We start from the raw sequence: 12,653 nt of genomic DNA on the forward strand, positions 1-12,653 counted from the left end.
TGGAGGATATACGGACAGGCTTATCGACAGGGACTACTGAACGTGTGAATGACATAGCGAAACAAATGGAGAACAGACAAGAAAGCTTTTGTGTAACCGTAGACCACCGTCTGCTAAAGATGGACGAAACACTGGGACGTTTCTCTGATTATCTAAGAGACGTGACAACCTCCACTTCTACCGTGTTACAGGGCATAGAGTCCAAACTAGGTACCATGATTGTTGCCTTAAACAAACTTGTGGACAACACTTCGTGCCAAGGAAACACCCTACAAATCATGCAGACCAGCCATAGCCAAACTGCAGCAAATACATCTCTAATAGCTACACAACTCCAAACTATGAATACTATCATGTTGAAGATGTTGGCTGCTTTGAGTCAGGGACAACACCATCCAGCCATTCAAGAATCAACTCAACCATTTCCAGGTTTTGGTCCAGAGGGACAATTACATGGATTGCACTCTGGTGATGTCCATCCGCAAATGCCAACAGCTCCTAGTCCTGCTCCTCCTGATAGTGCAACCACACCAGGACCAAACACACAACAACAAAAACCAGATGAATCACATTGTTAATTGTTACTTGTCCTCTCAAATTGGACCAATGTCTATATGTACTACTCGTTGTATTTTGCACTATCATTCATTTTAATGTTATACATTTTACATTTGTTTCTCAGGGTAAACATAACTCTGTTTGATTGTTTGGCGTCTTGCCTACATGATTTGTTTCTGTGCTTTTGGATGCTTATGTGTGTGCACTGTTAAATGGAGGGATATACACTATACCTACATATTTATATAGGTATACTATACTAATTATATTGTTATTTATTAAAAAAAAAATTTGAACAAATTACTTTTAATATGTAAGTTTATTAAAAAAACTTGAATAAAAATGCAAACACAAGTAAATATTGTTTACAGTTCATTGATATTTACAAAACAAATTAAATTCATCACTTTAATAAACTCATTAAAACATCCTTGAATATTCTTTTACATTGTAACCTTTAAGAAGTTTAAAACTTTGCAACCTTCTGTTCAGTTTGATAAGAAAGTTGATTTGGTTGTGTTGAAAGGATCAAAGAAAAGTCCAAATCAGTGTTCCTAGGAAAAACAAAGAGGACTGGGCTTAGTACACAGTTACAACCTCAAAGCTAGCTTAGACACAGAGGAGGCAGGGAGGGGATTTGGGGGATACTCACCGGAAAGGAGACTGAAGGGATCCCTCAGCATCAACCTCCTTCTGCCAGGAAAGAAGTGGAGAGGCCATCTCGCTGCAGGGAAGGATGGATCACAGGCGTCTCCTTTGTGCCCAGGTAAGTGGGCACAAAGTAGACGCCTCTCATGGAGTCAAGGTTAACGGTAGCTGCAAAAAAAAGAGGGAGACACACACACTGGGCTTAGTACACAGTTACAATCTAAAAGCTAGCGTGGACACTAGGGAGGCCAATCCCAGGTTGTAGGGAGCAGCGCTGGAGGGAGGGTGTAGGTAGTGGTGCGGGAGGTAGGAAGGGTGTAGGTAGTGGTGCGGGAGGTAGGGAGGGTGTAGGTAGCGGTGCGGGAGGTAGGGAGGGGGTAGGTAGCAGTGCGGGAGGGTGGGTGTAGGTAGTGGTGCGGGAGGGAGGATGTAGGTAGCGGCGCGGAAGGGTTGGTAGCGGCGTGAGAGGGAGGGTGGGTGTAAGTAATGACACTTACTAATAGGCGGGCGGCCGCGGCAGCCATGGACTCACTGAACGCGGGAGCATTTCAAATGAAGCGCCGGCTGCCAGCCAACCAGAGCTGGCGGACCGGCAGCCAATCAGGGAAGCGGTCACAGCAGTGGCTCCTGATTGGCTGCCGCTGCTGCGGCAGCTTCCCTGATTGGCTGCCGAGCCGCCAGCTCTGATTGGCTGGCGGCCGGCGCTACATTTGAAGTGCTGCCGCGTTCAGCTTGTCCATGGCTGCCGCGGCCGCCCGCCTAATAGTAAGTGTCATTACTTACACCCACCCTCCCGCACATGCGCACTGTAATCCCTTGAATCCCGGGATTGGAAGCTCCAATCCCGGGATTCAAATCCCGGCATTTTTGGGCACAAATCCCGGGATCCCGCCGATCCCGATCCCGGGATTGGCCTCCCTAGTGGACACAGAGGAGGCAGGGAGGGGATTTGGGGGATACTCACCGGAAAGGAGACTGAAGGGATCCCTCAGCATCAACCTCCTTCTGCCAGGAAAGAAGTGGAGAGGCCATCTCGCTGCAAGGAAGGATGGATCACAGGAGCCAGGGACAGGTAAGTGTGGGCACAAAGGAGACGCCTCTCATGGAGTCAAGGTTAACGGTAGCTGCAAAAAAAAGAGGGAGACACACACACTGGGCTTAGTACACAGTTACAACCTAAAAGCTAGCGTGGACACAGAGGAGGCAGGGAGGGGATTTGGGGGATACTCACCGGAAAGGAGACTGAAGGGATCCCTCAGCATCAACCTCCTTCTGCCAGGAAAGAAGTGGAGAGGCCATCTCGCTGCAGGGAAGGATGGATCACAGGAGCCAGGGACAGGTAAGTGTAAGTAAAAATTTTTAAAAACCCTCCAACAAGTAAATTGAAAAATAAACAACTGCGCTTCAAAAAGCAAACAAGAAAAACCAAATGGCCATATTTTAAACAACAGGGGCCAAACTCGGAAGAAAATCTCATGCACATTCTTCTGCAAATAAAAAAAAAGAAAAAAAAAACATTAGTAGGATTAGTATCTAACAAGCACAAACAAATAGAAAGGCAATACAAAAAACTCACCAGCGAAGAATCCATCAATTAGTGTTCGACGAGTATCACCTCCATCATTCATATCCTCAAGTGATGCTGAGCAAAAGTCCGAATCCCGCCAAACACCTGGATCTATATTCTCCGGATATCGGTTTGCAACACAGATGTTATGTAAAATGCAACAAGCATTAACTATATTGCAAACTTTATCCGGAGAATATAACAGCGTACCCCCGGACCTGTCTAAACAGCGAAACCGGGATTTAAGCACACCGAAGGTCCTTTCAATTACACCCCTCGATGTAATGTGCGCTTTTTGGTACATATGCTCAGCATCACTAACGGGATTGGACAATGGGGTAAGAAGCCAACTCTTGTTAGGGTATCCACCATCACCTTACAGAAATAAATGGTGGGAAAAAAAACATAAATAATAAACCACAATTAAAAAATTAATTAAAAATCAGAAAGAAAAAAAAAACCTCACCCAACAGCCACCCATCCGGCATGTTGCAATCTTCAAAATCACGGAACACGGATGACTGGCTCAAAATAAAGGAGTCGTGAGCCGACCCAGGGAAGCCCACAAAAAGATTGGTGATTTTCAATTTGGCATCACACACCATCTGTACATTCAAGGAATGGAAAGATTTTCTATTACGAAAACACTCTTCCATTTGCCTTGGTGGTGCAATTGCCACATGAGTGCAATCTATCGCACCCAGAACTTTGGGAAAGCGTGATTTCTCAAAAAATTCCAATTTGACCTCCCTCCATTCGCTGACAGTGCTTGGAAAATAAATAAACTGGGTCGTTAATTTACGGAAAGTCGTACAGATCTGAGTTAAAATACGCGAAAATGTGGCCTGGGAAAAACCGACTGTTTGGGATAAAACTGGCTGGAAAGTGCCAGACGCAAAATAATGTAATGCAGCCAGCAGTTTAGACATACCACTGACTGTGTGATTAGTGGGCACCCGTGGTTCAAGGTCCGGCTCCATCAAGTCATACAGCATATGAATTGAACGAGAGGATAAGCGAAAGTTCTTAATCACATCCACCTCGGAGAAGTCTGCCAGCACACGCCTACAACGATAGTTACGTGGGCGTGGAATTGAAACGCGCTCTACCTCACCACCTGGAGCAATTGACTGATCACCTTCCTCATCTGTCCTGTCCCCCTGTGTCACAACAGCAGCCTGGATCATGAACATCCAAACTGTATCAGTGAATGGCTCCATGATTGTAGACAGAGCTAAAAAGTTGTCAAGTAATAAATCCGCAAACTAACCGCAAAAAAACGTATCCAACAGCAGACTGCACAATTGCTGTGTTTCTCCTTGAAGTCCCAAGAGAGGAGTGACAGATTCCTGTCAAAACAGGAGCAATGCATCCTGGGGACTTTTGCATTGCATCATGGGGATTAATATTACAGTAACCAAAAAAAATAATTTAAAAATGCTTTTAAAAATATAAAAAAAGAGAAATTAAAAAAAAAAAATCATGGGGTACACTTTAAAAAAATCAAACAACTAAACTATTGCCTTTTTGCAGCAAAAAAATAACATTAAAATATATTTCACCTACTCAGCAGTAGGTGAAGTAAAACGGAGATAAGTACCCATCAAAACGACTGAAAAAAAAAATCGGTTTCGAAAAATTGAATACCATTCCGCAATAAACCTATCTTTAACCATTGAAAATCGGTTACGGGTGAAAGCAAAAACGAAAATACACATATCACCCGATAAACACGTAAATGAATATACCGATAATATTTCACCCGGAAAAATGATCACGTGACCGCAAGTTAACGGGTCTTAAGACGTTATCGATTTAAATTGAATTCCCTAGTCTGTCTCTCACAGTTGAAGTGTACCTATGATGGAAATTACAGACCTCTCTCATCTTTTTAAGTGGGTCAACTTGCACAATCGGCGGCTGTCCAAATACATTTTTGCCCCACTGTATATGTGTGTGTGTATTTATATATATATATATATATATATATATATATATATACAGTATACATATACTGGAAAGGCTGGTCAGCACTCCCCTGTATTTAAAACATATGCTCCAGTGCCCTCCAAATTGGTAGAAACAATTTTAAAGAGACAAGGCGGCACTCAGAAGCAATTCACAAAGGTGTATTAAACACTCATCTTATACACCAGCGTTTCGGGGCTTCCCGTGCCGCCCCATCGCCACCCTTCTCTGCACCTCCGTCTCCATTGCACCATGCCGGCCACAGCCTCCTCATCCACCGCATTGCAGACCACAGCATCCTCTGCGCCGCTGCTGCTAAATACTGTAGGTAATCTTACCCTGCTGCCTTTCTCTCTCCCTAGTCCCTACTGTATGCCCTTGCTGTCCCTCTCTGTCCCTATGTCCCAGCTGTCACTCTCCCTGTCCCTACTCTAACTTTCCCTGTCTTTCTGTCACTCTCCCTGTCCCTATGTCCCTGCTGTCACTCTCCCTATCCATGCTGTCACTCTCCCTGTCCCTCTGTCACTCTGCCTGTTTCTATGTCCCTGCTGTCACTTTCCCTGTCCCTCTGTTACTCTCCCTGTCTCTATGTTCCTGCTGTCACTTTCCCTGTCCCTCTATCACTCTCCCTGTCCCTATGTCCCTGCTGTCACTGTCCATGAATTTTGCCTCATTCTATGTGGCATAATGTGAATTTCGGCTCATTCTGTGTGCTATAATGTGAATCGCGGCTCATACTGTGTGCTATAATGTGAATGTTGGCTCATACTGTGTGCTATAATGTGAATTTCCGGTCATTCTGTTTGCTATAAAATTAATTTTGGCTCATTCTGTTTGCTATAATGTGAATGTTGGCTCATTCTGTTTGCTATAATGTGAATTTTGGCTCATTCTGTGTGCTATAATGTGAATTTCGGCTCATACGGTGTGCTATAATGCGAATTTTGCCTCATACCGTGCGCTATAATGTGAATTTCAGCTCATACTGTGTGGTACTGTATAATGTGAAACGAGCACCAGTACTAGATAGTATAAGGGGTCCTACTATTGTGGTGCATAATATGTATAGAATATATACCACGCCCCCTTTTTAGTGACCATGCCCCCTTTTCCAGAGGCGCACACATAATTGCAACCTTCACTTTTCCATACCCTCACTTCAAAATTTCCACTTCGACCACTGTACATATGTATATATATATATATATATATACACACACACACACACACACACACACACACACACACACACACACATGTAAATATTATATATACTTGCATGTGCTCCCTATCTGAGAGATTCTTTCAAATTTACCACCGAATTGTAATTTTCTAGTAATTGAAGACGTTATGATTTTAATTGTAGATTTTAGGGCCCCACTGAGGTACCTCGCCCCCCAAAAAAACCTTAATCCAGCTCTGTCTAACCCTAAACGTTCCCCCAGTGTCTAACCCTAACCACCCATCCAGCAGCCTAACCCTCCCTCTGTTGCCGATCCCTAACTGTACTTCCGGTGCCTAACCCTAACCTTCCAATCTGCAGCTTAACCCTAACTTTCCCCCTGGTGCTTAACCATAACATCCTCTCCCACAGCCTAACTGTCCACATGGAGCCTAACCTTCCCCCTAACCGTAACATTCCCTCCCACAGCCTAATCCTAACCTCCCTCCTGCAGCCTAACCCTAATTTAACTCTTTGTACCTAAACATCACCTCCCCGATGCGCTTAAAATCCTTCAGTGTACTGAATCCTCCCCTGATGAAGAGGCGGGTCACATGGTTGTGACATAATCAGCGGTCCTTTAGCCCACTTGGATATAGTATCTACTTTGCTGTCGGTACCAGTAAGAGAAGGGTCATGGGCACATAAAGTTCCTGACAGCGAGCAGTACAAGGAAGCGTAGTAGTTGCAGCCAAGAGCACCTGGATAGGAAGCAGCCTTCCAGCCTGGTAACTATGTGGCTGCCATGTGCAAGAGGCACTACTGTGAGGCATAATGTGTAAGGGGTATTATGGTGTGTGGCATACTGTGTAACATGCATTACAGTGCATGCATAAAGGGCATTATTTTCTGTGGCATAATGTGTTTTAAGGGGCATTACTGTGGGTGGCATAATGTGTTGTATGGGGCATTACGTCTCCTTACCAGGAGAGAGGGGCTGGGGGCATGGCCAGCAGCTTACAGAGAGCTAAGCATGCCCCCACAGTGGCAAAAACAGGGGGTGTGGTCTACGATCATGGCACTTCATGTGAGGCCACGCCCCTAATTCCTTCTAGGACCATCAGGAAGTGTGGAGGTATGCTTGTATGTTCTAATATTAATTATATTTGTAAGTAGGAGTCAGGAATAGTAAGGGGAGGAGTGTATACCAGGAGCCAGATGCTGACAACCCTGGGGTTCTTCCTGTGCACGTGCATCAACCTGGGTTTTGGATGTGTGTGAAGGGAACAGGTCCGAGTTGACTGTCCCAGATCTGTCACCCACCAACCGATCATGGTTATTCTCAGGACTTGCAACCCAGGTCCGTGCCCCGGCTGATGTTTAAATGGATTTGACCCGAGTTATTAGACCCGGGTCACGCTTAAAAGGAGCTGATTGGTTGTATTGGGCTGCCTGGGCTGCTGCTGATAACCTCATCATCTACAGACACATTGGCTTTTCTATAATGGGTGTAATGTGTGCGGTGCACATGGGTCCCTGGGTCCAAGGGAGGCCCACACCGTACACATTGCACCCATTTTAATATTTACCTTGCCGGAGTCCAGCACCAGGCGCTGCCATTGCGGCAGAAATTGCAGCCAAAATGGCAGCCTCGCATGCACGGTAGCCAAATTGGTCTACAGATCATAGCGGGCACCATGTTTCCGGAGACCTGCACATGCGCAGTAGACTCTGGCACAATGCAGGACTCTACAGTGCCGTACAAAGGAGGGGGCCCATCCGGAGGTGCACACGGGCCCCCTCCTCTGTTGAAACGCCCCTGTGCAGACAGCTTTTGGAGGGCAGAGTAGCCTGTGTTATGGCGCATTGGAGGGAAGAGGAGGTGCGGGAGCTGCTGGCAGTGTGGGGAGAGGAGGCTGTGTGAGAGGCTGCTATGGCGTATTGGAGGGATGAGGAAGTGCGGGAGCTGCTGGCAGTGTGGGAATAGGAGGCTGTGTGAGAGGCTGCTATGGTGTATTGGAGGGATGAGGAGGTGCGGGAGCTGCTGGCAGTGTGGGGAGAGGAGGCTGTGTGAGAGGCTGCTATGGCGTATTGGAGGGATGAGGAGGTGCGGGAGCTGCTGGCAGTGTGGGGAGAGGAGGCTGTGTGAGAGGCTGCTATGGCGTATTGGAGGGATGAGGAAGTGCAGGAGCTGCTGGCAGTGTGGGGAGAGGAGGCTGTGTGAGAGGCTGCTATGGCGTATTGGAGGGAAGAGGAGGTGCGGGAGCTGCTGGCAGTGTGGGGAGAGGAGGCTGTGTGAGAGGCTGCTATGGCGTATTGGAGGGATGAGGAAGTGCGGGAGCTGCTGGCAGTGTGGGAATAGGAGGCTGTGTGAGAGGCTGCTATGGTGTATTGGAGAGATGAGGAAGTGCAGGAGCTGTTGGCAGTGTGGGGAGAGGAGGCTGTGTGAGAGGCTGCTATGGCGTATTGGAGGGATGAGGAAGTGCAGGAGCTGCTGGCAGTGTGGGGAGAGGAGGCTGTGTGAGAGGCTGCTATGGCGTATTGGAGGGATGAGGAGGTGCAGGAGCTGCTGGTAGTGTGGGGAGAGGAGGCTGTGTGAGAGGCTGCTATGGCGTATTGGAGGGATGAGGAAGTGCGGGAACTGCTGGCAGTGTGGGAATAGGAGGCTGTGTGAGAGGCTGCTATGGTGTATTGGAGAGATGAGGAAGTGTGGGAGCTGCTAGCAGTGTGGGGAGAGGAGGCTGTGTGAGAGGCTGCTATGGCGTATTGGAGGGATGAGGAAGTGCAGGAGCTGCTGGCAGTGTGGGGAGAGGAGGCTGTGTGAGAGGCTGCTATGGCGTATTGGAGGAATGAGGAAGTGCAGGAGCTGCTGGCAGTGTGGGGAGAGGAGGCTGTGTGAGAGGCTGCTATGGCGTATTGGAGGGATGAGGAGGTGCAGGAGCTGCTGGTAGTGTGGGGAGAGGAGGCTGTGTGAGAGGCTGCTATGGCGTATTGGAGGGATGAGGAAGTGCGGGAACTGCTGGCAGTGTGGGAATAGGAGGCTGTGTGAGAGGCTGCTATGGTGTATTGGAGAGATGAGGAAGTGTGGGAGCTGCTAGCAGTGTGGGGAGAGGAGGCTGTGTGAGAGGCTGCTATGGCGTATTGGAGGGATGAGGAAGTGCAGGAGCTGCTGGCAGTGTGGGGAGAGGAGGCTGTGTGAGAGGCTGCTATGGCGTATTGGAGGGATGAGGAAGTGCGGGAGCTGCTGGCAGTGTGGGAATAGGAGGCTGTGTAAGAGGCTGCTATGGTGTATTGGAGAGATGAGGAAGTGCAGGAGTTGTTGGCAGTGTGGGGAGAGGAGGCTGTGTGAGAGGCTGCTATGGCGTATTGGAGGGATGAGGAAGTGCAGGAGCTGCTGGCAGTGTGGGGAGAGGAGGCTGTGTGAGAGGCTGCTATGGCGTATTGGAAGGATGAGGAGGTGCAGGAGCTGCTGGTAGTGTGGGGAGAGGAGGCTGTGTGAGAGGCTGCTATGGCGCATTGGAGGGATGAGGAAGTGCGGGAACTGCTGGCAGTGTGGGAATAGGAGGCTGTGTGAGAGGCTGCTATGGTATATTGGAGAGATGAGGAAGTGCAGGAGTTGTTGGCAGTGTGGGGAGAGGAGGCTGTGTGAGAGGCTGCTATGGCGTATTGGAGGGATGAGGAAGTGCAGGAGCTGCTGGCAGTGTGGGGAGAGGAGGCTGTGTGAGAGGCTGCTATGGCGTATTGGAGGGATGAGGAGGTGCAGGAGCTGCTGGTAGTGTGGGGAGAGGAGGCTGTGTGAGAGGCTGCTATGGCGTATTGGAGGGATGAGGAAGTGCGGGAACTGCTGGCAGTGTGGGAATAGGAGGCTGTGTGAGAGGCTGCTATGGTGTATTGGAGAGATGAGGAAGTGTGGGAGCTGCTAGCAGTGTGGGGAGAGGAGGCTGTGTGAGAGGCTGCTATGGCGTATTGGAGGGATGAGGAAGTGCAGGAGCTGCTGGCAGTGTAGGGAGAGGAGGCTGTGTGAGAGGCTGCTATGGCGTTGTCAAAGTCAGAAAAATATCACGCTACACATTGCCATATTTGCACCTCATGCGTGTCCCCGCTGCGCATGCATGAGCCCTCCCGTGCGTGCGCATACTCGCTGTTGCGTGCACCCGCAGGCGCACGGTATGCGCATTTACGGTAGAGTTTGTATGCGTCTAGCGGGCGACTCAATCGTTACATATTTTAACCATATAATGTATTTTGTAGATTATGGTCCCTTTGATAGAATCTGAAAATTTAGTTAATGTAGCATGTTCATAGACAAAGAGATCCCTCTTTGTTTGATACGAAGGGTCAGACAGGGGTTATACAGTGGTGTTTAGTATCCATCGGAAGAGTATTTAATTAGCAATATTCCGGTGTTGGTTTGAAGCAGATTAATCGCTTGTGCGAATAGTTATGGACATAAGAAGTTTATGGACATTTACTATTATTTGCACTTTATTATCCATGCGGCGGGAAACCTAGTTTCCCATCCACCTGAGCAGTTGGAAATAGTCACAGCCCACCTGTATGAACCAACCTATGACCTTTTGTTATAATGCGAAGACTAATTCCTGTGTCCAATGAACAATAAGAATATAGGGACCATTGTACTGTATTGTGTGTAGTGTATAAAAGGACAAGCCGATCTGGGCCAGCTCTCTATTCTCTTCAACGGTTCTCATTGCTGATAATCGGGAGCTGGATATCCAGAAGGCGCATGCGATTGTTTCCCTTTGTGCGTAAGTTTCTCTGCAATCATATTGTCTTTATTGTTATAAGCCATTCTCTCTCGTTCTCTCTCACTTTCTCTCTCTCTCTCCCCTTTCCCCCTTTAAAAAGTAATTGTATCTTTATTGTATTTTATGTGTAGTTACTTGGTTAGATATTCTATGTTATTTTGGTAGTGTATAACTTGTATTGTATTATTCTTTTTGAACGTTCATTCATTTCCTTAAAAGGCGTTAGACCCTTAGACCGGTAGTTGACTGTTTATTATATTGCTAAAGGGTTCTCTGAGCGTCACATACGCTCATACAGCTTTTAAACTAACAAGGTTACATTGTGTTGCATTTACATCTTATCACTGCACAAGGGTTTACAGTATATGTACATTGTTTATGGTATAGTTAAAAAGGTTTAACACTGTGAGCGTCAGCGCCGCTTGTGATCTCCTCGTGGTCCCAAGCATCCGCTACGCTGATAGCGTATCATTACGTTAGTCGGCAGCCTATAGCGTGCTTGCCTGTACGCTCTAAGCCGTGAGCGAACGTGCCGCTCGTGCGTCTCGACCACGGCTAAGCGTTAGATACGCAACGTGCGTACCCTTACGGTATTCCATACGCCAATAGCGTACTGTGTTCTTTAACCTTTTAGAGGGTTTTCAATAAGATAAATATTAGGCTTTATCAATTGGCAGCTCGTCCGTCCTTCACATATCTGCACTAGGTAATTTCAGCAGACATTATCGATCAGCAAAGGGCGGGAGGTAATATTCCTCGTAGTGCTGACCCGATAAGCGTCTGCTTCGCTTAGTAAAGGGTGCTGAAGGAATCCGGAACCGGAGGTAAGAACAATACGCTAGTATCTTTTAAAACTGTTTTTTTTTCTCTCTCTGTTCTGTCTTGCGTACGCACGCACGCATACATCTGCATTTCTTTTCATTTGTGTATTTTCACATATCACTCTCTTGGTTGCCATTTCACAATTGATAACGTGCTAAGAAAGATTTGTTGCTATTAGTAGTTAAAGAGTAAAAGTAATACATTAAGGGGTAATTTGTAAAGCACGCACACGACTTTGCCTAAAGATACAAGGAAAGACCTGTGTGGTGCTCGGTAGATGATTACAATTAAAGATCATCTACATTGATAAACGTGTTAACTGTATTTCTGTGGACATATCTGGCTGGCATACACGTGTCTCTAACAAAAGGGTGAGACAAGCGTACGCAACACAAAGGCCGACGCACGTAGCGTATATTACGCAACGGAGCGTCCGGATACGCCCACATAATTCAAATAACACGATAGTATTATTTTTAACAGGCGAAAAGGAGGCAACGCGATAAATAGCGCAAGTCAATTTTAGTGTCCGAAATTTTAAGCTAATAGATCCTTCTCCAATTTGCGACTCATCTGGTCTAGACTATTTACTGAATGAAAGGAATTTCTGCGCAGAAATAACAATTAAAGTGTACATGTGGTGAGTGAGTGTGTATATATATAAGTTTTTACAATTTTTGGGTTGAACCACAAGAAGTCGAGTTCTCGTGAGGTACATACATGTAAGTGACGTGCATGGTGGCTGGGGAGGCATCCCTTGTTAAACATAAATTTGAGCATTAGAGTATAGCAGACCAGGAGGTCTACTGTAGCACAGACCAGGAGGTCCGGAACAGACCAGGAGGTCTAGGTACAGCAGACTAAGAAGTCCGCTATAGAGAAAAGTAGCACAACACCAGGAAGGGTTGGTGCGGAACCCATATAGGCCATTAAAGCTCTGGCTGAAGGAATTCGCAGCTGCAATTTTCGATTCCACTGGTCGCTCCGCACATAAGATTAGTTGCTTATGTGCTGAACGATTGTACCGCACGTAATTGTGTGCATTAGTTAGTAACCTGACCAGTACCATTTGCGTACGAAAAGGGTCATAAACGCTATTTGTACACTCTAACGTGATTTGTGTAATATTTTTTATTTTAAGGGAGGTTCGCTGGTCACT

At 46.9% G+C, this 12,653-nt stretch overlaps 1 long non-coding RNA gene across 1 annotated transcript in view; it reads right to left on the reverse strand.

Moving 5' to 3' along the window:
• Window positions 1-858: 858 nt before the first annotated feature.
• Window positions 859-12,653, reverse strand: part of LOC135050003 (uncharacterized) — an 83,344-nt gene continuing 71,549 nt past the window's right edge. The window contains exons 3-6 of the long non-coding RNA XR_010241530.1: window positions 2,438-2,693; window positions 2,171-2,330; window positions 1,211-1,374; window positions 859-1,112 (exon numbers count right to left, since the gene is read on the reverse strand). This is a non-coding gene — a long non-coding RNA (uncharacterized LOC135050003). The remainder of the gene's footprint in view (window positions 1,113-1,210; window positions 1,375-2,170; window positions 2,331-2,437; window positions 2,694-12,653) is intronic.

The sequence above is a fragment of the Pseudophryne corroboree genome, chromosome 2, assembly GCF_028390025.1.
Source record: "Pseudophryne corroboree isolate aPseCor3 chromosome 2, aPseCor3.hap2, whole genome shotgun sequence".
NCBI classification, from domain to species: Eukaryota; Metazoa; Chordata; class Amphibia; order Anura; family Myobatrachidae; genus Pseudophryne; species Pseudophryne corroboree.